The sequence below is a fragment of the Periplaneta americana genome, chromosome 17 (assembly GCF_040183065.1).
Source record: "Periplaneta americana isolate PAMFEO1 chromosome 17, P.americana_PAMFEO1_priV1, whole genome shotgun sequence".
Lineage (NCBI taxonomy): Eukaryota > Metazoa > Arthropoda > Insecta > Blattodea > Blattidae > Periplaneta > Periplaneta americana.
In genome coordinates, this window is record NC_091133.1 from 86475625 (window position 1) to 86501591 (window position 25967).

At 36.6% G+C, this 25967-nt stretch overlaps 1 protein-coding gene across 1 annotated transcript in view; it reads left to right on the top strand.

Moving 5' to 3' along the window:
* LOC138692956 (uncharacterized) overlaps positions 1-25967 on the top strand; it is a 390101-nt gene that overhangs the window by 69526 nt on the left and 294608 nt on the right. The window contains exon 2 of the mRNA XM_069816368.1: positions 4137-4186. The gene's annotated coding sequence lies outside the window, so the exon portion shown is untranslated. The remainder of the gene's footprint in view (positions 1-4136; positions 4187-25967) is intronic.

Consider the following 25967-nt stretch of genomic DNA (forward strand, 5'->3'; position numbering starts at 1 on the left):
AATGCTGTTAATTTTACGGTTACATGACGTTTTCTGGCGATCGAGGGAATCATGCCAGAATAATGTATCAAAAAATCTGCAATTTTACATTCATTAATTCATTCATTCATAGTTTTCTGCCCAAAGGTAGGTCTTTCACTTCAAATCCAGTATTCTCCAATCTTTCCTATTTTCTGTCCCTTGTTTGTATCCGCATATGATTCATAGGCCTATACTTAATGTCGTCTATCATCTGATATCTTCTTCTACTCCGAACTCTTCTCCCGTTCACTATTCCTTCCAGTGCATCCTTCAGCAGACAGTTTCTTCTCAGCCAGTGACCCAACTTATTCCATTTTCTCTTCCTGATCAGTTTCAGCATCATTCTTTCTTCACCGACTCTTTCTAACACAGCTTCATTTCTTATTCTGTCTGTCCATTTCACACGTTCCACTTATTCTGTCTGTCCATTTCACACGTTCCATTAGAGCCATGAAAACATGGAATGGTTTTTTTCTTTTCTTGTCTACACAACAAGCTACTTTCTTTGATTTTTCCTTATGTCTATTGTAATACTCAAACGATGGTTTTCAAACATAAAAGGGTTCTATTACAAATACCTCTATCACAAAATTTGTTGATATGACCTCGATATGGAAATAATCTTAAGAATGATCAAATAAATTTCTTCAGATGAATGAAATGACCATGAAAGATGGTCCTTTATTAATATTGTCCTGTAAATGTTTTGAATTCTCTGTGGATTTTGATTAAGTTGTTCTATAGACAAAATTTGTTGTGAATTGATGTAATGAGAACCTTGTTAAAGTAATAGTAGACCACAATACAGCAGTTATATTTTCTAATGCACTTGGCTTGAAAGGATTCCGCCGACAACTCTTGTTATAATTGATATTTTCACTTACTGTCGCTGTCCAGGAATGAATTATTAAAATACGTTGTTGCCACTCCTATTCATTGCAATTTGCATTCAGTCTGTGTTCATTCATGTGATAATCAAGTGGCGACCGAGGGAAATAACATTGACAACACTGTCTTATGCATACCAATATAAAGAAGTTTACCCAGTTAACCTTGAGATCAGGCCAGATCAGTTTGTAATTAAAAGTATTTCTGTTTCCGATTATAGAATGTTACAGCACTCGAGGATATGAAAATTACAAATAGACCTACTGAAGTTGATTAATTATCTTATTACGTATAGTAGATCAATGGATAAAATTCTTCTTCTTCTTTTCCTTAGTTTAACCTCTTCCTTTTAGGTTCATTTACACGACCCACGCCATTCGGGCCTTACAGGGAGAGGAATTAATCTATGGATCACATACATACTTTTTTGACCACACAAGGACATGGAGGGCCTCCCCGGATGAGGGATCAGCTCAATGCCAGGGCCACCTCCGATACAACACCGATGCAAGATGCAAGAAGAAGAGACGATGCAAGGAGAAGAGAGGCGATGCAAGGAGAAGAGAGGCGATGCAAGGAGAAGAGAGACGATGAAAGGAGTAGAGGCGATGCGAGGAGAAGAGAGGCGATGCAAGGAGAAGAGAGACGATGCAAGGAGAAGAGAGATGATGCAAGAAGAAGAGAGACTAGGCAAGGAGAAGAGAGACGATGCAAGGAGAAGAGAGACGATGCAAGGAGAAGAGAGACTATGCAAGGAGAAGAGTGGCGATGCAAGGAGTAGAGGCGATGCAAGGAGAGAAGGGAATGCAAAGGAGAACAAGGAGAAGAGAAAAACAATTAAAACAAGATGGTTGCATTTTTATGTGACAGTCACTTCTCAAGTACCCAACTATACCAAACGAAGAAAGAGATGTAGTTCTACGTCAGAAAGTATAATCCTAGATCATATATGTCACATATATGATCTAGGGTATAATCATCAAAACTATCGGAGTCGAATTCGAGTCAGCTTAGTTTGTAGTCAACATGGTTACCCCTCGACTCGCAACGAAGAACACCAATAAACGCTCAGTAGTTACAATGTTTTAATGAATAATTTGCATGTGAAGTCTATAATTCTCTCGAAGTTATGCATATAATTCTGTCTGTAAGGTCGTTTTTCTCTTTAAAACGCTTTTAATATTCTTCCAGACAGCACAGGGCTGTCTCTCAGAACGAATAGCTTGTGTTTCTTATCTGTCTGCCTAGCAACGAGGTCGTCCTTGTGCTCATTAGTTCATAAGCCCTTCAATCATCTTGTCAGTAGGGAAAGATTCCCATCGTCGCGGTCGAGTGAATATATACGTATCTGTTTATTAACAAAGTTCTTAGCTTAACGCGTAATTAATTTTATTTATTACCTCGTTCAACTAAAAATATTATCTACGACTGAGAAATATCACTAATAAGTAATTAAGAAATGGTCTTCTAAATATCACATGCATGATATATCGTAATGCATTTCATGAAGGGGCGATTAGTAAACCTCATTAGCTATACCGGTCTTTTTTTATTTTTCTTCTGCATTTTTAATCTGATACTAGACACACAGACTGTAGGGTTACATGACGTGCTTGAAAGAATTCATAAAATAATACATGAAAATTTGTTTTAAAAAATTAATACTGCCTATAAAAACCATTCGTATTGATATGATGACAAGACGAGAAGTCGGAAAGGATAAAAACTACTCTAGTGGCTACATCTTCTCCAAACTTCTTATGTTGTGGTGGTAATGGTAGAGGTATTGATAGTAGTAGTGGTGTTGGTAGTGCATTAAATCAGAATATACTATTAAGAGGACAAGTAAAGAACTGTTTCTCAGCCACAGACAAGAAATGTTCAGTTAACTGATATACCATACAGCATGTCGCAGTAATATCGTCCATTTATTCAAGTTACAGTATACTGTAGTATACTCACATGGCTCACGTGTCAAGTTAGATAATTTTTAAGGAGTAACAAAAGTGTTGAAAGTTGTATTAAATTAAGATTTATTTTCTTTTTGATATTAAAAGTCATTAAATCAGCACATTTACCCATCCCTGGTGGCGTGATTTGAATTGCTATTTGAATAATGCGAATGGCGTTCCTGGGACACTCTGTATATAAGCACATGAGAATTTCGTAAATATTCTTATTGTTATTTATTCATCTGTATGTGAATAATGCCAACTCTGTATTAACTTTCAATGGTTAGACATGTATTGTGCACGCGTTTGTTTCGTGTTCGTGTTAAAGCACATATGATTTTTTCTACTGTACCTCCGAGTACGAGCAATGCTTATTCTGAAAGTACTATTGCTTTGTCTTTTTTGCTTTTACTGTTAGTTTTATTATTGAGTATTTGTATTTTAAAATTAATTTGTAATTTTAATAATATGAATATGAATATATATTACGAATGGGTAAATATGAATTACGAAGAAAATTAGTTACCATGAAATTGACTTGAAATAAATATTTTTCTAAACATTAAAATATATCGTTACCTATTTTTTAGTATATTTCAATCTGTCATTGATTATAATGGACTTCTCCAAGTAAATTATGTACAGTTCTATACCCATTTTCTTAAATACATTGCAACCCATCTTAGATTGTAATGAACTCTTCTAAATAGCTTATGTATACATGCGGATTCCCCTTGTATATAGGAATGGACTCGTTTTTAGTTTATCTGATGTGATGTAAAGATTTACATAGCGGCCGAAATTGAATGACGCCAATGTATTTTCCGTTCCACAAAATTCTTTTTCGTTTTTTTTTTTTTTTTTTTTTTAATTAATGTAGGTCGAGTATATATATATATATATATATATATATATATATACATTAAGTATGAAAAATCTCTACTGAGTTTCTAAATAAGGATCTTGCTAATAATTAAGTTAAGAGAGAAGCATTTTAAGTGAAGCGATCGATTTTTATATCATTGTCGAAAGTCGTGGGTCTGATCTACATATATGTGTAAGCCATACGGCCCGAGGACACTTTCCTGACTCTGAAACTTACCTTACTATCCAATGGGTAAGGGAAATTAATATGCAAGGTTCAAGGATATCTATAAGATGGTCACGAACAATTTGTTCAACATAACTTTATACAAATAAGTATTACTTACTGCACAATATGTGTTATAATAAATTATGTCACTTAACAATGTTTCTGTTTGATTCACATTCCAGATCTTCCTGGTCGTTTGGAGAGAAATTGCAGTCTTCTGTCTACAACACCGGTATGTAGGCTATCTTTGCAATTAAAACGTTTAACTCGATGTGCACTAGTATTTATTAATTATTCTGTTCAAGTGATATTACAGCTGCGATTAATAAATATCGTAAAAAGCAGAGCATGAAAACCTGTTAGTTTTAAAGTCGTTTAAACAAGAAACCTGTACATAATTCCATAAACAGAGAGTTAGAATTCCAGTCGCTGCAGAAAATATAATGATAACCTTTACACTTCTTAAATCATGCATTAAGCTTTAGGCTTGTAGTGTCCCACTAATGCTTTCTTTATTTTTCACTTGGTCTTAATACGGAATAAGGGAAAAAATGTAGACATTTTTAATTTTTAGGAGAAAGGAGTCAAACAAATTACTTAAGCCTATATTGTTTTACAGCCTTAGGTCCGAAGTGCTTTCATATAATACTGTGTTAAAATGTTTGTAGTGTGGGATTTATTTTACGATTACTAATAGCCACTGAAAGAGTGCTAATAATAATTGCTTCATTTTTTGGTACACTAGAGATGTTTCTAAAGTGCGGTCACCGATTTCGGTGTGAAGCTGTAAACAATTGTCACACATAATGTGATATCTGTTCATATGATGTCTGAAATATGAGCAAAAAATCATTTTCATCCCCTCACTTCTCTATCATTAAGTTATGTGTTCAATAAAATTTCGTGAAGATCCAACGTTGTTAGTTGTTGTGGCCTAGGAAACCAGCATAAAGAACCTACTTGACATACTTACTGTATATGTAAAGAAGCACTCAAAACCCATTGGTACCTAATAAAATGCTTCTCTTCATCCTGTTTATCACCTAAAAAATTGTCGCATATAGTTTCTTTTCACTCTTGGCATTGAAGTTTTATAAAATAGCTTACAGATATTGCCTCATAAATAACGTCAGTTTTGGAGCAGAATTTTAGGTGGAGTGTGTTGTGACAAGAAATTAATGTAATTTAAAAGTAATGTGCTTTAGATTCTATGTTCTTGAGTCATCTTTTAGCTAGGTTTGATATCCCGCGAAAGTACCAATTTATGACTTTGTATGCAAAGCATTCGGTGATATCCATTTCAACGACTTCCGAGTTTTGGAAATTTTTTCCACGCAGGAAATGGGCCATGGATCGAAGCAGATTGTAATCTGAAAACTCAAGATCAGGCCTATATTCCGGGTGTGGTAGGAGTTCGAATCCTTCCAACTCCTGGATTTCTTCCATGTTGGAATTCTCGCATTGTCCTGTTGCAAGAGAATTCTGTTTGAATTAACTAATGCCGGGTACCTCTCTCTCAAAACTTCATGAACTCGTTCCATCTATTGAGAATTAAGATCCGCATTGACTGCACTTTTGTTAAATAGAAACTCTCGGTGAATCACACTTTCAAAATTCCACCAACACATAACATTACTCTGATCCCGAATCAACCGATTTCCTTTAACGACGGCTTTGCCAGGCTGATGGGTATCGAGCCACTTTTTTGAGGTGTCAAGATTGCGGTAATATATTCATTTTACATCACATGTGACAATACTTACTTACTTACTTACAAATGGCTTTTAAGGAACCCGAAGGTTCATTGCCGCCCTCACATAAGCCCGCCAGCGGTCCCTATCCTGTGCAAGATTAATCCAGTCTCTATCATCATACCCCACCTCCCTCAAATCCATTTTAATATTATCCTCCCATCTACGTCTCGGCCTCCCTAAAGGTCTTTTTCCCTCCGGTCTCCCAACTAACACTCTATATGCATTTCTGGATTCGCCCATACGTGCTACATGCCCTGCCCATGTGACAATTCTCGTGATAAATCTATCGTCGTGGGATTAGCGATAAGCTGACGACAGATATCCACTCTGCGTTGAGTCTGTTCAGGAGTCAGTTCATGGGATACACTACAACTATTGTACGATTTTATAAGCATCTTAATGTGGCGATGTATTTTATGTTTTGAAGTGTCAAGTTCTTCTCACAACTTAAGATTATTTTTTGTGGATTTTTTCTTCAGTAGTCCTGAAAAGAACTGTAATCGAGGACCGTTTTTGCAAATTTGCTTTCTGTAAAAACTAAATTTTTACAGGAGACACAAAAAACTGAATGGAGACAAGTAGGTTATAGGTGCAAATTTTGATTTACACTTTAGCAAGTTTCACACTTTGATACACTACTATGAAGGCAATAATCAAATTTGGCTAAAACGCCTTTAACATCATGTAGGGTCTGCCTTATGTTAATTTATCTTAAACTTCATCGCCTTCATTTTATATTCTTTGCATTAACAATTGGCGACTGTCACATACAATACGCAGTAATAACCAGTGTGTCCTGTAAATTGCATTGCCCAACTAAAGAAAATTGTTAAAATCTTACAAAACACCAAATTTTTAAGTTATTTATGACACAACCTAATATTATTATTTATTTTGTTCGGATACATTTTATGATATGCGCGTCGTAGCGTCGTGATCTAAGGCATCGTGACTTGGACTTGGGTTACGAAATTAGCACTGATACGAGTCGTCATGAGTCTCATGATATTTCGGCCACTATGTAGGACCCAGCATCATGGTGAATTAGGGTAGTCGCGATATGTAGCGAAATCCAGTTTCGAAAACCAGATTAACGATTGGGAGGATCATCATATTGATGCCATGTTATCCTCTTACTGGTTGGATGATCGTTCACCTCTCCTCAGTCATGTGAACGTGAAGACAGTTGCCGTCTGGTCGGCCTAGATCCTTCATGGGTTATCGCACCACATATTACACGACATTACTATTTTTATAATACAGTTCATCGAAGCCTCCCACTGCCGCCGTTTCTGGTTGATATAGTCGTCATTTTATAAAACTTGAGCCCTTTGCATTATTGCAATACTCGTTTGAGTTTTGCACAACCAGATGTTTGTGTTGGCAATGCTGGACACCTTTCGCTGTCTTATCAGCCATTCCTTCTCTCCGGTTACACCGCGCGGGAGACAAACCAATATTTCTCTCCCACGGTTTCATTGACAGATCAGATAAACGCATGACCAGTGGGAAGAGAAACTGCACTGGCTTACCGGGAAAAGTTTCGTTGCGAAATGGACTCGTATTTTAAGGGTGTATTACCTGGAACTGTGACGCACACACATCAATAAATCTGCTACGGATACAGACACACTGTTCGTTCGCCCCTTGATTACATGTGGTCGGAAGCTTACAGACGGATTAATTTCATGCCAAATCAGTCATTCGTCAAATTCGGAGTAAATTGGATACCTTTTAGAACTAACGCACAACTTTTTGCAAGCATATGTTTTAATACCAAAGGGTAATCTAATCGATATTTAAAAATATGTACACTAACAATGATAATTATTTTTTAGTTATACAGTATTTTTATTTATTTTTTTACACATTTATGTTAGTAATAGTTGTAATTCATTGTATATTTCAGTGGCGTAATTTATTATTTATTTATTCATCATCCCCAATGATATCATTGTCAGTATTGCGATAATCGCCTTCATCGTTGTTACAATTATTAATAATGGCAATCATCACCATCATCATCATCGTCATCATATCGTAGTTTTCATCGTTATATCGTCATTTTCATTTTAGCCTCCTTCATTTTTGTCATCCTCATAGCTGTCTTCATTTTCATCATCGTACGCTCTTCATTATTGTCATCATCGTAGCCGTCTTCATTGTTGTCGTCATCGTAACTGGCTTTTCACTATTATCATCGTAACTTTCTTCATTGTTATCTTAGCTCTCTTCATAATTGTCATCATCGTAGTCGTCTTCGTTGTTGTCGCATTGTAGTTGTCTTCATTGTTATCATCGTAGCTGTCTTCATTGTTGTCATCATCGTAGCTGTCTTCATTGTTGTCATCATCGTAGCTGTCTTCATTGTTATCGTAGCTGTCTTCATTGTTGTCACCGTCGTAGCCATCTTAATTTTTGTCGTCATCGTAGCTGTCTTCGGTATTACCATCATCGTAGCTGTCTTCATTGTTATCGTAGCTGTCTTCATTGTTGTCACCGTCGTAGCCATCTTAATTTTTGTCGTCATCGTAGCTGTCTTCGGTATTACCATCATCGTAGCTGTCTTCATTGTTGTCATTGTAGCTGTCTTCGTTGTTATCATCGTAGCTGTCTTCGTTGTTGTCATCATCATCGTAGCTGTCTTCGTTGTTGTCATCGTAGCTGTCTTCGTTGTTGTCATCGTAGCTGTCTTCATTGTTGTCATCATCGTAGCTGTCTTCATTGTTGTCATTGTAGCTGTCTTCATTGTTGTAATCATCGTAGCTGTCTTCATTGTTGTCATCATCGTAGCTGTCTTCTTTGTTATCATCGTAGCTGTCTTCATTGTTGTCTTCATCGTAGCTGTCTTCATTGTTGTCATCACCGTATCTGCCCTAATTGTTATCATCGTATCTGTCATCATTTTTGTCATCATCGTTCTCTTCATTTCAGTGATTGTTGAAGTGTTTATTGACATCGTCTGCAACATTTTCGGCTTCATCTGGGTCTTCCATTATTTCTTGTTCCATACAGTTTATGGCTAGTTTGGGAAGACTTTTAAAATTGACATTATGCTTACAGGTGACATCTATTTAATTTTATATTTTTCTACGTTATGGACTGCCGATTTTATTATTTTTAACGTTGTAAATGTATGTATGCATTTATTTACACTGCAAGTGGGCAAACGCCCGGTGGCAATGGTAACTTAGTTACGTACAGTATTAGAATTAAAACACAATAAAACAATTATACACAATAAAACAACGTGTCTTCGTTTCTGAACATATTTCTTCTGGATCTGGTGCAGCCTTTCTTCACCCGAAGAAATCTCATCTCCCATACATCTACGTTAAGTCTTTCTTACTTTGAGCCCATGTTTCACTCTATAAAAGGGATGTGATATAACCATAACGTTATAAAATCTCAGCTGGGTGTCTTCAGGTTTTATTATTGAGCTATATTAAACCAGTTTGCTTTTACATCCTGAAGAGTAGTATTGAGTATAAATGTGTTAAATTTAACCCTAATTTATCTCATTGCACGAGAATTAAAAAAATTGCTACACATTTGTATCATAAGCTTCAATTTTACCAAGCGTAGAAAATACATAATCATGTTTTATATTTTTTTTTATTAGTCATTTATATATTCCTCCCTTCACTTACAGAATTTGTTCATTGCTGCTTCCAGTAAATGTGCCACATGCTATGTCTCTACACCTATGTATGCAAATGGCTACTTTCAGTAAAGTAACATTACGTCAACAGTCCAGATAGTTTCATGGCCACTCTGGAAATAGCGCGATTATTACTTTATGAGGATCGTTGACCACTTTATCTGCTCACCATTGCATAGTGCAGAACACAACAATTTGGCATGTTCAACTTCCATGTCGTTAATAGGTTTATTATCTTTGGAACTGTCAATGTCTTTACCACACAAGACCAATGAACTTGTGTACTTCTATGGTTCAAGTGTTTAAAGAACTACAGCCTAAAACCGACGGCTTTTGTTATTAGAGTAGTGCCAGCCGTTTCTTACACTGGTTCTTACCAAGTTCTATTTTCGGTGAATCCCTAAGAGAATTATAGCGGCCAAGGATTCGTCATAGATTACCTGACATTCGCCTCACGATTGGGGAAAACCTCGGAAAAACCCAACCAGGTAATCAGTCCAAACGGGAATCGACCCCATACCCAAGCACTGCTCGGATTGGCAGGCAGGCGCCTCATCTGGCTGATCTGCTCCAGTGGCTGGACGGTGGTAACATGATATGTGACAGAGGTGAAAGAGGGAATATTAAATTTAAAATATATGTCGTGGTATGGGGCCCTAAGCATAGAACGTCTGAAGAAGAGAAGACGGTGGAGGTTATGCAAATTTACAGGAGAGTATGTTACATTAGGCCTAAGTGTTCAAAGTTTTTGCCATTACCTTGATTACACAACTCAAGTCGTCTTCGAAAGGTGGCATACCAGTGTAAACAAATGAAAGTAGCTCTCTAAGTGCTTCGACAGCTGTTTAAACTCCAGGTGGATGGACAGTAATTTGGTATTGCATAGTGCCGAAATTACTTGTCGAGGACCCTATTTTCCGTTACATACGAGTATAATGTTGCTTACACCTAACCAGTCATCCCTAATATTTCGGAACTTATTCCTGAAACACCTTTTGTATAGAGTGGGCGAAAAGTCGTTTTTCCCAAACACTTCCTTACATTTAATTACATTCAATTTACATTTGATTACACACTCCTTTACAAATATTGTTTAAAATGGAGGCCTGTTTCTCGATACACAATTCACAATGTTTAGGCATTGATTTACAGATGCTAGAATATAACTGACGACTTTCATCGATTTTCACGAATGGCTGTTCGTCATCTATCGCAGCGGTCATCAGCACAGTGCATCTTCGGGCTAGCGTCTCTTAACCGCGGATAAGAGATGCACTAGCGTGCATCCGTGGCTGCTGGTGGGTATGTTTTCTCCCCCTTCCTTCTGGACTAAGGTGCATATTCCGATACACACCTTACCCTTTACTCATTTTAGCAAGTGCTGACGACCACTGATCTATCGAACTGATGCAGATCCTGCGGTTTCTAAGTAAAAACATCATTTTTCAAGATACCCCACAGAGAAAAATCACATGGCTTCAGGTCGCATGATCTGGGTGTCCATTCTGTTTTGTCACGACGGCAAATCCATTCATGGAATTGCTGGTTCAAGAAGTCCCTCACTCCACCAAAAATGAGGTGGTGCTCCATCCTGTTGCCATATCAACTGCGTATCGGCAAAACGAGGGCTGTTTTCAAGTTCAGGAATAATCACCTCTTCTAACATCTCTTATATCGGTAGATGATAATCGTTCCTTCAAAAAAAAAATGATCCTATGACACCAGCTATTTGTTAGTTCAAGTTATGACATCTGTAGGATGTGTATTTGTATGAAACCTAAGAACAAATATTGGGGAAAGCGACTTTTAACCCACTTTATCTATCTATGAGGAACAGCAGATCATCACCAGAGATATGGTACAGGGATTTAAAGGCTGGAAAGGAGTCCGTAGTATGGTGTATGTTGAGGCCGCAACATAATCAGCACCATAGGTAGGAAGTTCGTACCAAAATAGTAGATTTCAGTTGAGTACAGCGAGGAGTATAGATCTCACCAGCCTCTCTCTGCTTCCGCTCGCTACAGACGATAAACAGTTCACATAAACAACGCATAGTATCATTCTGTGGAGCTTGTACAGTCGTGAATAGTTTCAAGAATATTGTTAATTTATATTAATATTTTAGGTTCTGAAAAAAAGTGAGCTATTCTGTTATTATTGTATTATTTACGTAATGTTAATACTATGCCTGAGTTCAAAAAAGTAAACTCATCTGTTAATAAATAATTATGCAAACAGGAGTGTGTAACACGTTTATTTTTTCCAGATTATTTTCGTTAAATGTTGACGTCTCGTGCTGCTATGCATTCGGTTGCGTTACAGTCCAAGTTCAACATCGGAATTACGATACGAACTTCCTAGCTGTCATTACAATAGAAATGAACAATTTTCTTGAAAACAATTATAGGTTTAATATTATATGCCACATACGAGATATACTATTAGATTCACAAAGTAGTTGTTCACCTGATATAATAATAAATACTGTATCATATTTCAAATTTGCTCCAGTAACGCTTTGTAACGTAGAACTAACATGTTCAGAGTACAAATAAGCTTATTGTTTTTTTATTTTTTTCCGAACATAAAAGGACTATTTCTTTTGATAAAATGAAAATGTTCGTTGTTATTCGTTATAATGAGGCTATATTTCGTATGTTACTTTTTGTATGTAGGGGGATTTGAGGGAGGTGGGATATGATGATAGAGACTGGATTAATCTTGCTCAGGATAGGGACCAATGGCGGGCTTATGTGAGGGCGGCAATGAACCTCCGGGTTCCTTAAAAGCCAGTAAGTAAGTAAGTAAGTAAGTAAGTAAGTAAGTAAGTAAGGGGTCAATTATTTTAGATTGGGAGTTGCGAAGTTTATAATTACAAATTATTGTTTTTTTATATTATTTGAGATTATTTTCTTTTTCTAATGCCGTATATGATTGGAGCACATGTTTGGTTACCACCCGGTTGTACGTGTTTGTCGTTCTGCTTCATTGACATTGAGAGTTGCGTTAATACTTTTCATTCGGTAGAGATGTAGTCCAAGCTCACACAACTTCACAGTTTTGATACCAACTTCCTAGCTCTGATCAACACATAACTTAATTATTCTTTCCATCGCGACTGCACAAAAAGCTTCTTGGACTTACGTGAATAGCGATGCTTCATGTTCCACCTGAGAAGCACACCTCTACTTTTGTCTTATTGACTGTAAGAATAACAGTCAGTCGGAGGATAATAATAGTAACAACCGTGATAGGACAAAATCTTGGAAGAGTAATTCTTTCCGTTAGTGACTGTTTCATGTCTCTGTCGCGATTCATTGCAATTACAGTACATAGTTTTTTTTTTCTTCAAATTCGACCATTGCTTTACGGACATATGCATATACAGTAATTCCACCGCTGTTCCATTATCTTTAACTACCGATGCTTAAGTCTCTGCAGTTTAAAAGCGTCGTTGAATAACTGAACAACCTACACAGACCAGCTCGGGGAATCCCAGACTCATAGTCTGTGACATGTGAATTTATCACAAGTTGGCGAACCGGCCGTTTCTATAGCAACACACACACGCTACAACCAACGCCATTCACTGGTCATGGACCAGGGCGGTGTATAACACAAGACAAGCCCAAATTGTCACATGTCAGAAAGTAGGCGCGTTCACCCGGGCGGGATCGGGCGGAACGGGATGCGACCCTGGGAGCCCACAATGCTGGATCAAGGGGCGTGATGTTGTAACCTGATGGCGTAGAAGAAGAACTAGACTCTTCCAAAAACGACAGTATTGTTTCGTATTAACGGTAATAAATAAACGTTTTTTATGCACAACATGCGGGACTTATGGTACTAGTATACAAAAAGGCTCAGCTTTCATACTTTCCTATCTGCATTACAAGGAAATGGGTGGAAAGATAATCAAAATCTACCTTACTACTACTACTACTACTACTACTACTACTACTACTACTACTACTACTATTGTATTAACTATTATTACACTACATTAAGTTGTATAATTTATCAGACAGGTTATTGATAGCCTATTGGTATTGGTAATTATGGGTCAGGACAAGGAACACTCCTAAGCATTTCAACTCGGATAGGCTTTTTGTGCACATGTTATGTAATAGGTTGTTCTCCAATTGTGCTGCTAGGCTAAGCAGGTTTCTCCATCCGCTCCACCACGCATTCCTCTCAGGACAAGTAAGCCCTCACTCCTTCGGCCTCAAGTTTTATCCAGCGAGTTCTAGGTTTGCCAACACTCCTTCCTCTCAGCGTATAGTCGAGAATCGCTTACGATATGCCTGCTATTGGTGATCTTTCATGTTTTAAATGTGCTAGTACCAGTTTTATTTTTGATTTAATATTCTTTCAGTTATGTTAAACATGTTTAATTCATTCTATTATAATTCGGTCTTACTTACCAGTTAATATTTTACGTATAATTTAGTTAGCTTCATTTCAGTCTATTCTCTTATATAGAATTTTTAGAATGGAGAGGTGCTTATAATTCTACTGTCACTAATATTTATTCAGAAAATAAAACCTCTTGATACATTTGCTCACTGATTTCTGTGTTCTTAAAATTAGAGAGATATACTTCTTTATTAAACTTTGTACATAAAAATCGCAATAAATTCAAAATGTATCGTTATAAAAACGGAAACAGACTTAATATGACTGGAGGAGCCAATTTTTAGTGACTGAAACAAAATGTCGAGAACAGCTCACAACAATAAGGAATAATGAATAAACATCTGCGCATCTCGTGACAGGGAATCAAAACTCCAGCTTAATTTGACGTTAAAAACTGGTAATTAAATGAATTTCAAGCCGAATAAATAAAGAATTTTCAACATTTGCTATGGAGGTTAGTAACCCCCAAAAGACATTCTATATTTGAGGTATAAAAATTGTGACTAGCATCATTCGTTTTGAAATAAAAAAAGGAAGGTGTTAGTTCTACAGGGACATTATTTTATTTTTACTTCAATTTTTATTGTACCTGAGTTCTTGAATGTACTTCACTCCCACCTCCTCTACTAGTAAACTTCCAACAGTTTTCCACACAGAACCGAGGCCGCGTATGCAGTACTGAGTTGGTAAGTATAGTACGTTGCAGAAATATGTTCGCGTTTTCCAGTGAGGAAAGAGCTTTCAGTATTGAATCATATTTTCGCACAGGTACTGTCGTCCGTTTGCCTACGTTGCATCCCGGTTTCCCCCACCTGCTTCTGTTCGTCCCTCTGTAAAATCTAGTAGCTGGGCTGTCTTAGCTCTTTTCTGAAAACATGAATTTCTGTTAGGAATTGGACGTCTACGTAATATTATACAACTGTTAAAATTAACTTAAATAAAAGGGCCTCGTTAAGTAATTAACTGTCACGTGATTTCCCCCCTTGTCTACGACCCTGCGACAAAACCACCTGAACGGACAGTAGATAGCATGTCTAAGTAATTTTATCTTTTCGGATCGGGCAGAAGTGAAGATTAAATTTACAGTACGTAAGGTATATAGAAGTAGATATAGAATTATTTCAACATGAGTTACTCGTACGAAGGACGAAACTGGTAATTGGAATTAGGTACAATAGTCTATAGTGCGATAATATGCACAAAAGAACTGAAGCCTGTATCGAAATGAACGGCCACCATTTTCAAAAATGTGTTTAAATGTTCATGTTATGATTATTTTTCAATTTAACTTCATTCTCTATATTGTACGCTAATGTGCTGTAACAGTACAATATACTCGTACACTGCATAATTAATACGTCCGAATGGATAGCTCAATTCGTGAGTAAAAACATTAAGTGTTAATATAGTACTGTATTTTGATTAAACAAAAACCTAATGAAAATTATCAAACTCAAAATTGCGATATTTCCTAGTTTACATAAATGGATGAACTACTTTTCTTCCCTCTTATACCTAGTAAAGTGATTTGTATTTTACGCCAGTAACATCGAACTCCAGTCTTGGAAGGGGGAGCAAGCGGTGTTTCCGGTTCTAGACCTTTAATCCAAAGATATAGCCAAGTTAATATTAAAAATGTTAGTAAAAATAAAATGATGTCCCTGTATATAAATCACTCTGTATTATTTTTTCTATAATTTGTTGAATGATGAAGGCGTCGTCGCTGCATAATCGCCACTTTCTGAATACACATTGCTCTTTCTTTAGTTTGATTTTAGTATTTGTATTAAGGCACAGAGGTATTATTATTTATTTTGTTCTAATTTTACTATCTTCTGTTCATCCACACTGTTTTCTGGCACGCAGAAATTATTGTCCACCCTTTGACATAACCTAAACTGCTTATAAAATTGTCTAAGAATGTGTCAGTATAACGGACTTAACATTTATCTTGCATAACTGAAACTGTATGATCATAAGTTTTTTTTTTCCTGTAGGTATAGGACAAGAACTTTCATAGAGGTTTTTCCACGGATCATTGAGGTCTCGTAGCCTACAGTCTGAGAACCACTGGTCTGCATCAGCTCATTTTCATGTATAATACTGTGGCGTCAATGACACAGCAGAGCCGGACGGAAACACGTTGTCATGGAAACAGTGCTGTACCGCAATGTTTCGTATCACAGATGGCGCTGTCAGATCACTTTTCGACAACAAAATGGGAGGTAACGGGTTCGAAACCGTCCAGTTACATCACAGTTGTAATCTCCAATTCTTTAGAGTTACAAGCCGAAATTATGCTTGACTGCTGCTTCTAATCCACAAATCATTTGTTGACATCTCGGCATTAGTATCATGCGCGATGAGTGGGTTGTTCACAGCACATCCTGAGTTCACGTCCCACATTATAATGTTACAACGTCGGCTTTGGTGGTATAGCGGTTATTACGCTAGCCGTTGCTTCCGAGTTTTGCGAGTACATGCCCGGCCGAAGTGATAAAATTTTTAGTGTGACTTCTTCCGGTAAGAAAGGAAAGCAGGGAGACCCATGACAAAGATTTTCGATATGTAAGAGGACTGTTTCCTAATAGAAGACTGCAAACAACTTTTGTCGGTCATTTCTCACCCACGTTGAATTTAGACGTAGAATAAAATACACATGCAGTCGAAAAGTCGTTACATGGAATATTAAAGTTGTTGCTGCTACTATTACTATAGGCCTACAACTGGCAAAACTCCGTTGTAGGAGGTTACCAAACCTTACCGCTGTGCTGGAGGCGGAGTCTGGAGTTTCCCTCCATTAATCTGAACCATTGTCGCTACAGATTGACAAGTCATCTGACGCATCACTGTTATCAGTACGCGCTACTATTGGCTGACAATTAGGAAGGAGGGAGTGAATAGTATATTGTGTCACTCTTTAAGATTGACGCATGCGCAAACCAACGGAGTTTTGTAAGTTGTTCCCCTATAATATAATAGTATAATACAGCCGATTCTGCTCATATAAGCCTACCTGATTTAATAATAAAAAGAAACATGGGTGTGTGCTTAGTAATGTATATTAAAACTATTCTCTATCGTCATCATCATCATTGCTCTGTACGAATTTAGACCTGTTTGGTTTTGTCGCTACACGAATTTTGTCTGTCTATCTCTTCACAGCCAATTTTGTTGTGTTCCTTTATTACTTACAGTACAACAGTTATATTACTGGTTCTCCTGTATGGTTGTGAAACTTAGACTCTCACTTTGAGAGAGGAGAGATCTGGTAGAACGTCCACTGATGAGTTTAAACTTTATGATTTGCTGATGATTAAAGGAAAACCACATTCTTCTCACCGTGAAATAGAATCTATATTAGATGTCTCGAAAGCAACGGACTGAAGAATATTGCACAGTACTAAATATCACCTTTATAGAATCCAAATGTTGCAGGAGTTAATGGAAGACAGCTTTGATAGAGAGTTGCAGTTCTCACCATTAATTTATATATTCATTCATTCATAGTGTTCCGCCCAAGGGCACGTCTTTCACTGCAAACCCAGCATTCTCCAGTCTTTCCTATTTTCTGCCTTTCTCTTTACCGCCTCATATGATCCATATATCTTAATGTCGTCTATCATCTGATATCTTCTTGTCCCGAACTCTTCTCCCGTTCACCATTTCTTCCAGTGCATCTTTCAGTAGGCAGTTTCTCCTCAACCAGTGTCCCAAATAATTCCTTTTCCTCTTTCTGATCAGTTTCAGCATCATTCTTTCTTCACCCACTCTTTCCAACATAGCTTCATTACTTATTCTGTCTGTCCAGTTCACACGCTCCATCCTTCTCCACATCCACATTTCAAATGCATCTAGTCGCTTCTCTTCACTTCGTCGTAATGTCCACGTTTCTGTCCCATACAATGCTACACTCCATATAAAGTACTTCACTAGTCTCTTCCGTAGGTCTTTTTCCAGAGGTCTGCAGAAGATGCTCCTTTTTCTATTAAAATCTTCCTTTGCCATTGCTGTTCTCCTTTTGACTTCTTGGCAACAACTCATGTTACTGCTTACAGTACACCCCAATATTTGAAGCTGTCCACTTACTCTTCTGCCTCATTTAGAATTCGCAACCTTACCTTCTTTATTTTTATTCCTATGGTCATTGTCTTCGTCTTATTTCCTATTATTTTCATCCCATACTGCTCACAGCTGTCATTTAGCTCCAGTAGCATATCCCTTAGTTATCATCTCTTCTTATGCTAACAGCAAATCTTATGCACTTTATTCTTCTTTCTCCTGTCATCACTCCTCCCATGTTCTGAAAACAGTTCTTCAATGTATATAACATGAACTCAGAATAGCTTGAATTGGTGTTTATTTTAATTGTCATAGTAATAAGACAATAGTGAAAACAGGAGTTTCTGTGAAAATAGAATAATTTTTGCTGAGTTTTGAATAATCGCAAATTATCTCTGACAGTATATTCACACCAATTAGATTTTCTTAAAACTGCCATTAACATTATGACAATGATATAATAAAAATGGCACGTAGAACTGAAAAACGAAATTTGTGAAAAATATTTTGACCCACAGCCGCTTTTGCCAGTAGAAATATGACATGAACTGCCCATGGCCGAACTCCTGCTTCTTTGGTAAGACTGACCGTCAGGAACTAACCTCGAACTCACTTTGATGTTGGACATTTAAATAAGCCTTACTCCAAGCATTGCAGTTTTCTGGAAGTGACGTGCTTTCCTCTACAGAAAGAGTGCAGTTCAGTCCCAAGAAAAATGTTTACGTAGAACTGATTGTCAGCTTTGTAAAACGTAAACTCGAAGCTGTGGGTCGCAGATAATGACATGTTGGGTGAGGTCCCACGTGGGACGAAATGCAACCTTGGTGCTTCGCCCCCGAAATCGTCTCAGAAGGACATGTGTTATGTCGCGAGAGGGGCTCATCAACAGACCGCGACGGATCGGCGTGGAGACGAGAAGCGACTTGAGTAGCCCATGCCAGTGACTCATGCTCCGGAACCGCCCCGACTTCTCCGTGCAATAGTGGTTTAAATGCTCTTCTCTTAAGTTGCACTTTCTTAAACTGTTACATTGTTTTGTCACCATAATAGTAACCGCTCTAAAATTCCTAAATGACAACAGTTAGAAACACAAGAAATGTATGTACATATATTAGTTTCTTATTTTGTAGTTTTTTCTGAAGTTATGTAGATTCTTTTAACTAGAAAGCCTTGAATAAATTACAAAGGCGTAAATTATGGATACAAATAATTTCAGCCACGTGGGCATCTTATTTCTGCGCTCTTTACTTAAAACGTTTGAATGTCAATGCGAAATTTTTATAGCTATTGGTGATTTCGTGACGCAGTATTAATTTAAAGACTTGATACCAGTGGCGGCTCTTGAATAAAATAAGTATATGTTGTATAATGCATGTTATTAAAATGAAACTACCTATAATTTTATTTTTTAATGTATGTTACAATTTTTGTCCCTTTAAAATATCAAGTTATTCATGTGTGGGCTCTTGCAGATTTCCTTGGCACAACGGTCTTATTCATTTTTTCTGAAATACTAAGAATTGTAGCGATCAGTTATTAAGTAAAGCCAGTTTATTTTCACACAATTGAAGGGTTCAGAGCCATAGTGGGCCAAGCGCCATTTATTAAAAACGGAGAATGCAAGAATTAAATTTAAGCGAATACCATAGATTAATGAAGATTAATATATCATTTAGTTTTAATGTGCATACTTTATATTAGTTGATATATGTTTCATTGAATTATGCTATTCACTTAATTTTAGCCCTTGTTTTCTCCGTTTTTAATATATGGCTCTTGGCCCACTATGGCTCTGAACCCTTCAATTGCGGCCAGATTTTAAATTCATACCGGTATTAATCGCTTTTACGTAAATAAGTTCCAATCTTTTATGAATGAAATAGTGAAGCTTTTTAAACAGTGTTCCAACAAATTTAAGTTTATTTTAATAACACTGTACAGAATATTAAGATGGGCGGGCAACACAGATAGTAGAGCAACTGATACGGACTAGAATGTTCCGGGTTTAATCTCGGATGATGGCTGGTTTTTTCTCGTTGCCAAAATTTCCAGAACAGTCCCGAAGTTCACTCAGCCTCCTGTCAAATTGAATACCGGGCCTTTCGCGGAGATAAAAAGGCGGTCGGAGCGTATACCTACCACACACCACCTCATTCTAATGCCATGAAGGCATGGAGTTCTACTTCCATGCCACCAATGCGTCTTCATGGCGCCCAAAGGTGATAACATTTACCTTTGCATTACAAAATATTAAATATTAACCAACCTTAACATTAAGTGTGAAACATTCTACAAATTTATAAGAATTTAATGAATATAAGCGAGAGAGGAGAGCAGTTCGGAATTTAATAATTTTGACATCTCTAACTATAGGAAAATGATGCTATTTTAAAATAATTAAACGTAATATCACTTGAAAAAAATCAGAATTACGAAAACAATAAATTGTGTACAACATGTTTATCGAATGAACAATGGAAGAATCCTTCTACAAATATTGAATAATAAAATTCTACTGGTAGGAGACGACGTCTCAGACTAATGAAAAGACTAATACAGTAGATGAAACCCATACAGATCTATTTAGGTCATATTCGTGATGATTAATGATGATTATGATAATTAAATGTCTGTACGCACTTATTTCACGAAAGGACACTGTAGTTTCTCTCTAAAAATGCATTTACGAAAGTGATTTTCATCGGCATGACTTGATCTTAAATAATTTCACTGAGATTTGTTAAAAGAATATGAAGAAATTGTTCAAGATTCAAGGTTTTGTCGTTATTCTCAATAGTATATTAAACTGCTCGAAATTTAATCCATATTTTAAACCGTGCTCCATATTTTCAATAAATTATTTCTTAAACCTAAGTCTTGAGGTTTTGAATTTAAATTATTCAGTTGGTAATCTCGTATTTCTGATTAATTGTTAATTACTGAAATTATATGTTATTTTTAATAAATAATTTTTTTATCTTATTTTGTATTTAAGATCAATATTTTGCTTAATATCTTACAAATTAAATAATAATTATTGATTATATTCTTGTTATTGCATTATGACGATGCAGCAGTAGAACAAAAGACTGAGATCAGACAATTTCATTTCTTCGGTTGTAGGCATATGACTGGTTTGAAGTATAATTGTATTTAACAAAATGAAAAAACAAAAAACAAAAACAAATTGGCTAAAAATTCAGGGAAGGGGAATGCAAATTTATTTTAGAACTAGTAAAGGAAAGAAAGTACATTATAGAGAACAAAAAAAAAAACTGATTTGGTCACAACAAAAGAAAAAGAAGGGACATGGAAACATCTTGCTGAAAAGTTCAATTAAAAGAGTGTAATATGCAGAGATTAAAAGACTATTAGGAAGAAAATATAACATTAAAAAATACACGTAAAAAGTTCACTGAAGTAAAAATGTACATTTGAGAAGTTGATCATGGATCCTTACAGATTACGATCCAGGATTTGGAATTAAACTATTTATTGGGGTTGCAGGTGGACGGCGCCTAAACCTATTTAAAAACCCATTTTCATTCCCTTCTTGAAAATGACTTACTCTTGCCCTAAAAGTTCTTGCCTTGGGTAAAATATTATACCTTCATCTTCAATTTCATTAAAAGTTTCCCTGAATTCCTTCGCCACTAACAAATATTAGCAATATTTTTCTCCAATAAACAGTTTATTTTTGAGTTATACTAAGAAGTTTAACTATTTCGTATAGTTTAAACCAGCTATCATCAGCACAGAGCACCCTGGGGCTAGCGTCTCTCACCCGCGGAGAACACACTGCACTATGGTGCATTCATAGCTGCTAACGATTATGCTCTCTACCTCTTCCTGCTGCACGACGGGGCACACGGGACGGCTCCGCTTACTTTACCCATTTCAGCGAGTGCTGACGACTACTGGTTTAAACTTTCGAAATTGGTGGTTGAAACTGAATTAATGTTTAAACCAAGGAAGGCAGCTAAACTGAACTTGAGATTAGAGAATACCGTTTTTTGTTTAAAACACAGTTTAAATTTTAATTTAAAAGATGGTTAACATACTATTGAGATATGACCCCTAGAAGAATTTGATAAAATGTTTGAACTCAGTTTTTATATTTGAATTCAGATATGAGACATTTACATGCTGTACAGTCTTAGAAAAAAGTTTCGTCGCACAAATATGAAGTTTCAGAAATGAGGCAGTGCGCATGATCAAAAGACGAGCGATCTAGTTCTCAAGAGGACTAGTTGAGGTAATAAAATTCGTTCTGTTTCGTTGTATGTCTGATCATGCGCACTGCCACCTTTCTGGGACTTATAAAGTATCTGTGTGTAAAAACGTTTTTCTAAGAATGTACATAATATGATTTTTACGTGAGTGTACGAATTTTGATCGAAAACTTGGAATAATTTGAGGAGAAACAAACCACAGACTTGACCTTAAAATATTTTGAGGTTTCTCAACTCATAGAGAGTTAGTGTCATGTTACATCATCAGGATCCTATTCCCCAATACCTGCAAGCAATTTCGAAACATCTGATAAAAAGAGGAGGAAAGTCCCAACACGCTATATTGAAAACCGCAAATATTCTTCATTATCCAATTACCATGGTAACTTGAGAGATGTCTTCTGTCTGTGAACAATATCTGTGGCCCTGAAAAGAATTTGATGCTGCGGCACTGTGAATCACCCACTCCATTCTACTGTTATTGTGAGTAAATGGAAGATTACTGCTATTCTAATACCAGTAATAACGAACGCTTTACTCTCCAGTGTGGTAATGACTATACAATAACGGTGAATCATCGAGTTGCTAAGCTAAACTCTTCGACAGATATTACAGTGCAGATCCCAGTTCTACGACTTTGACAGAGAGATCTGTCTATCTGTGCAGGGTAAGAATTGATAGAAATTGTCCACCGCTTTGAAGTAACCGCATGCCTGACCGTGAAACGAGCGGGTTCGGGTTCAATTCCTGGTTGGGTCAAGTTACCTGGTTGAGGTTTTTTCCGGAGTTTTCCATCAAATCCAATAAGGGCAAATGCTGGTAACTTTCGGCGCTGGTTCCTGGACTCGTTTCGCCGGTATTATCACCTTCATAGATAACGATAGGAGTTTATGAAGCGTCGTAAAATAACCCACTTAAAAAAAGAGATAGCAGAAGATACGGGCTCTATAATGGTCAGGGCCGGGTATTTATGAAGATCGCGAAAATCACGACATAATAGATTACAATAGATTTTTACTAATCTTTACAAATTAATTCTTGATTCTGATTTATAATGTGCGGATAAAACAATCGCGACAAATCGCGAAAAAAGAGTTCTAATAGCGAAATATGAACACATTCACGAATTATTACTATTGCGTCGTTTTATAGCGAATTTCATATTCTGAGTTATTTTTTTTTCAGATTTTTTTTCCATTTAAATTTATTATATCCAAGTAGGCTACATTACATGGTGTTCCAGTTGTTCTGCTTACATTAGTGAACTCAAAAGACGGAGAATTCAACATTTCACTAATAATTTGAAAGTGTTAATTTGAGGACTGCAAGTTTTTTCGTATTTAATGAATGTATAATTAATTAATAATTTAAAAATCTTCTCACCATTCGTGAGCTGCCACAAGGGACAAAGAGTACTTAACCATATAAATGTTTACAAGTTCATTGAACCATTGATTTTGTTTTGACAAACTCCTACAAGTACATAGCTGCAAATACATCTTGAGATTAGTGGAAATATACCTAGTTTTAGAGAGGTAAGTGTTACAAAAAAGTTAGTTTCATTTCGAATAAAGGTGATGCTTCAGGAGAGCAATTGATCCTTTCAATGCAACTAATGTTACAATCGGAATAATAGATGTAGGTATTCCAAGCCTCTTAAACACATCTTTCATGAAGAGAGTAGCACTACTTCTTGCTCCAACCAGAAGTCCGATTACTTCAAGCTCTTTTAGCTGGTACTTTTGGAGGTAATAAGGAATGGTAGGATTGTAGATATTCTTTTTCCCTTATCCACTTCTGCTGGCTGTTCCTCACTCGTTTCGAAACGCACAGTGGGATCAATTATGAATCCAGATCTCCAGATCTTGTAGATTCCTTGAAAGCTGTTATATCTATGCACTGTGTACTGCCAGTGACCATGTACTTCTTCAAAGGTGTTGTAATCGGCAGCTTTAAGGGCAGTGGCTATAATTGATCGTACTTGGTGGTGTCTAGAGCTTCGCCGTGCGGACAGGATCCCAGGACGTGTGCAAGAGTTTATCTCGATGTGACAATGCCTACAACGGTTGTCCTGAGATCTTCCCGGTACGTACTGCAGCAATATTTCCAACCATTTTAGTGCCATTCGCTGTTGGAGAGTCCTTCGTGTTTACAAATCCATTTACAGTCTCAATCCAACAAGTGTTGTCTATTGGACATACCGCATCTTTACCAGAATCCAACGAACCTGTAATGTTAATTATTTGGAAAGTAATATTCATACTGAGTTAATACTCAAATTCCAAAATAATTGTATTTTCCAAAATTTCCATTAATCTCCGCCAAGAGTAAAAATCAATCTCCAACAATCTCCGTCGACACCAGTATTAAAAAACACAAATGATAAAATTAATCCCCATAAATACCTGTTCCTGATAATGAACATTTGAATAGGCTGGAATAAACAGTTTACAGTATAAACATCCTTTGTCAAATTCCTTATAAATAAACTTAATTTGATGGATGTTCCAGCCACCAGCGTAACTCAACTGGTATGTCTGTCTGCTTGCTTATCTGAAACTGCGCTTGGGCGTGGATTCGATTGCTGCTTGGGCTGATTGGTATTTTTTCGTGGTTTTAGGCGAATGCCAGGTAATCCATGGCGAATCCTCGGGCTCATCTCGTTATCAATTTCATCAACGCTAAATAACACGGTAGTTGGTACAGCATCGTTAAATAAGACCAAGAAAATAACATTGCCGGAGTTGATTTGGCGTGGATCAGAAGAAATTAGAAGAGAGAAGAATGTGGGTGCAGATCTTTGTCGCGTGATAGGTTACTGCACATTATAAAATTGAACTCCGGATCAAGTCACGCTACAAGATAGAAGACATTCCTGCAGGCACGTGGAAGTGAGAGAAAGATATTGGAACTGAGATGGAAATTGTTCCAGACGTAATAGACTATATAATCATTAACAACACATTTTATCACAGTAATTGCGAAGAGAGTTGATTTTTTTATTTACATGGAAAGAATCCGACATAATATTATGTTTCTTGCAATAATGTTATCCGCTAGAAGAAGGTTTGTCGAGGTAATTTATTGGTTACTTTTTCGTAAATTACTAGTAATTTACTTCGCTTAGAAAACAAGTTTTTTTTAAGTAAGGAACTAATTTTTTGTATTAATAATATGAAACTATTTAAATTATATTAAATTTAAAGCTTTAATTTTCTTATATAGGCCTATTTTAGCATAAAATCATTATTTTCTTAAAATTATTTATATAGCCACTTATTAACGGATTGTTCAATTTTTTAGCCTATACAAATCTGACTTTCAGGTATAGCTCCCTGTAAAGCTGACTTAAATAATTTTAAGGGTAAAAATTGTATACGCTACTGTTCGTTAACAGAAGACCACAAATTTAAGTCGCACAGAAAGTGTGCACTCAATGCTAGGCTCTGATGTTCTGTAAACGCACTAGAGGTATGTGGATATGAGAAGAATAATTGAGCCGGGTCTGGTACAGTTCCTGGGTAGCTCAGCCAAAGGTCTCGGTTCGATACCCGGCCCTGGAACAATTTTTCCCTTGAAATTATCCAAGTAATCTTTAATACCTGAAAGACAGATTCGGCCATCTATGGTCAAGAACAGCGAAAGACCGACAACAATGGAAACTAATCACAAAGTGACTTGCAACCCAAACAGTGACTAGTGAACAGTGGACTCTTCAGTGTTAATCCAAACAGCATCCCAAACTATTACATTACAAAAGTGACCATCATTCCAGGAGTGGCTAACCGGGAACTGCTTGATAAGCCACCCTGCAAAGTCAGGAGGCCCTGCCCTTCACGGGATTTCGTGGCTAATTCTTAATTCTTAATTCTTAATACGTACCTGAAA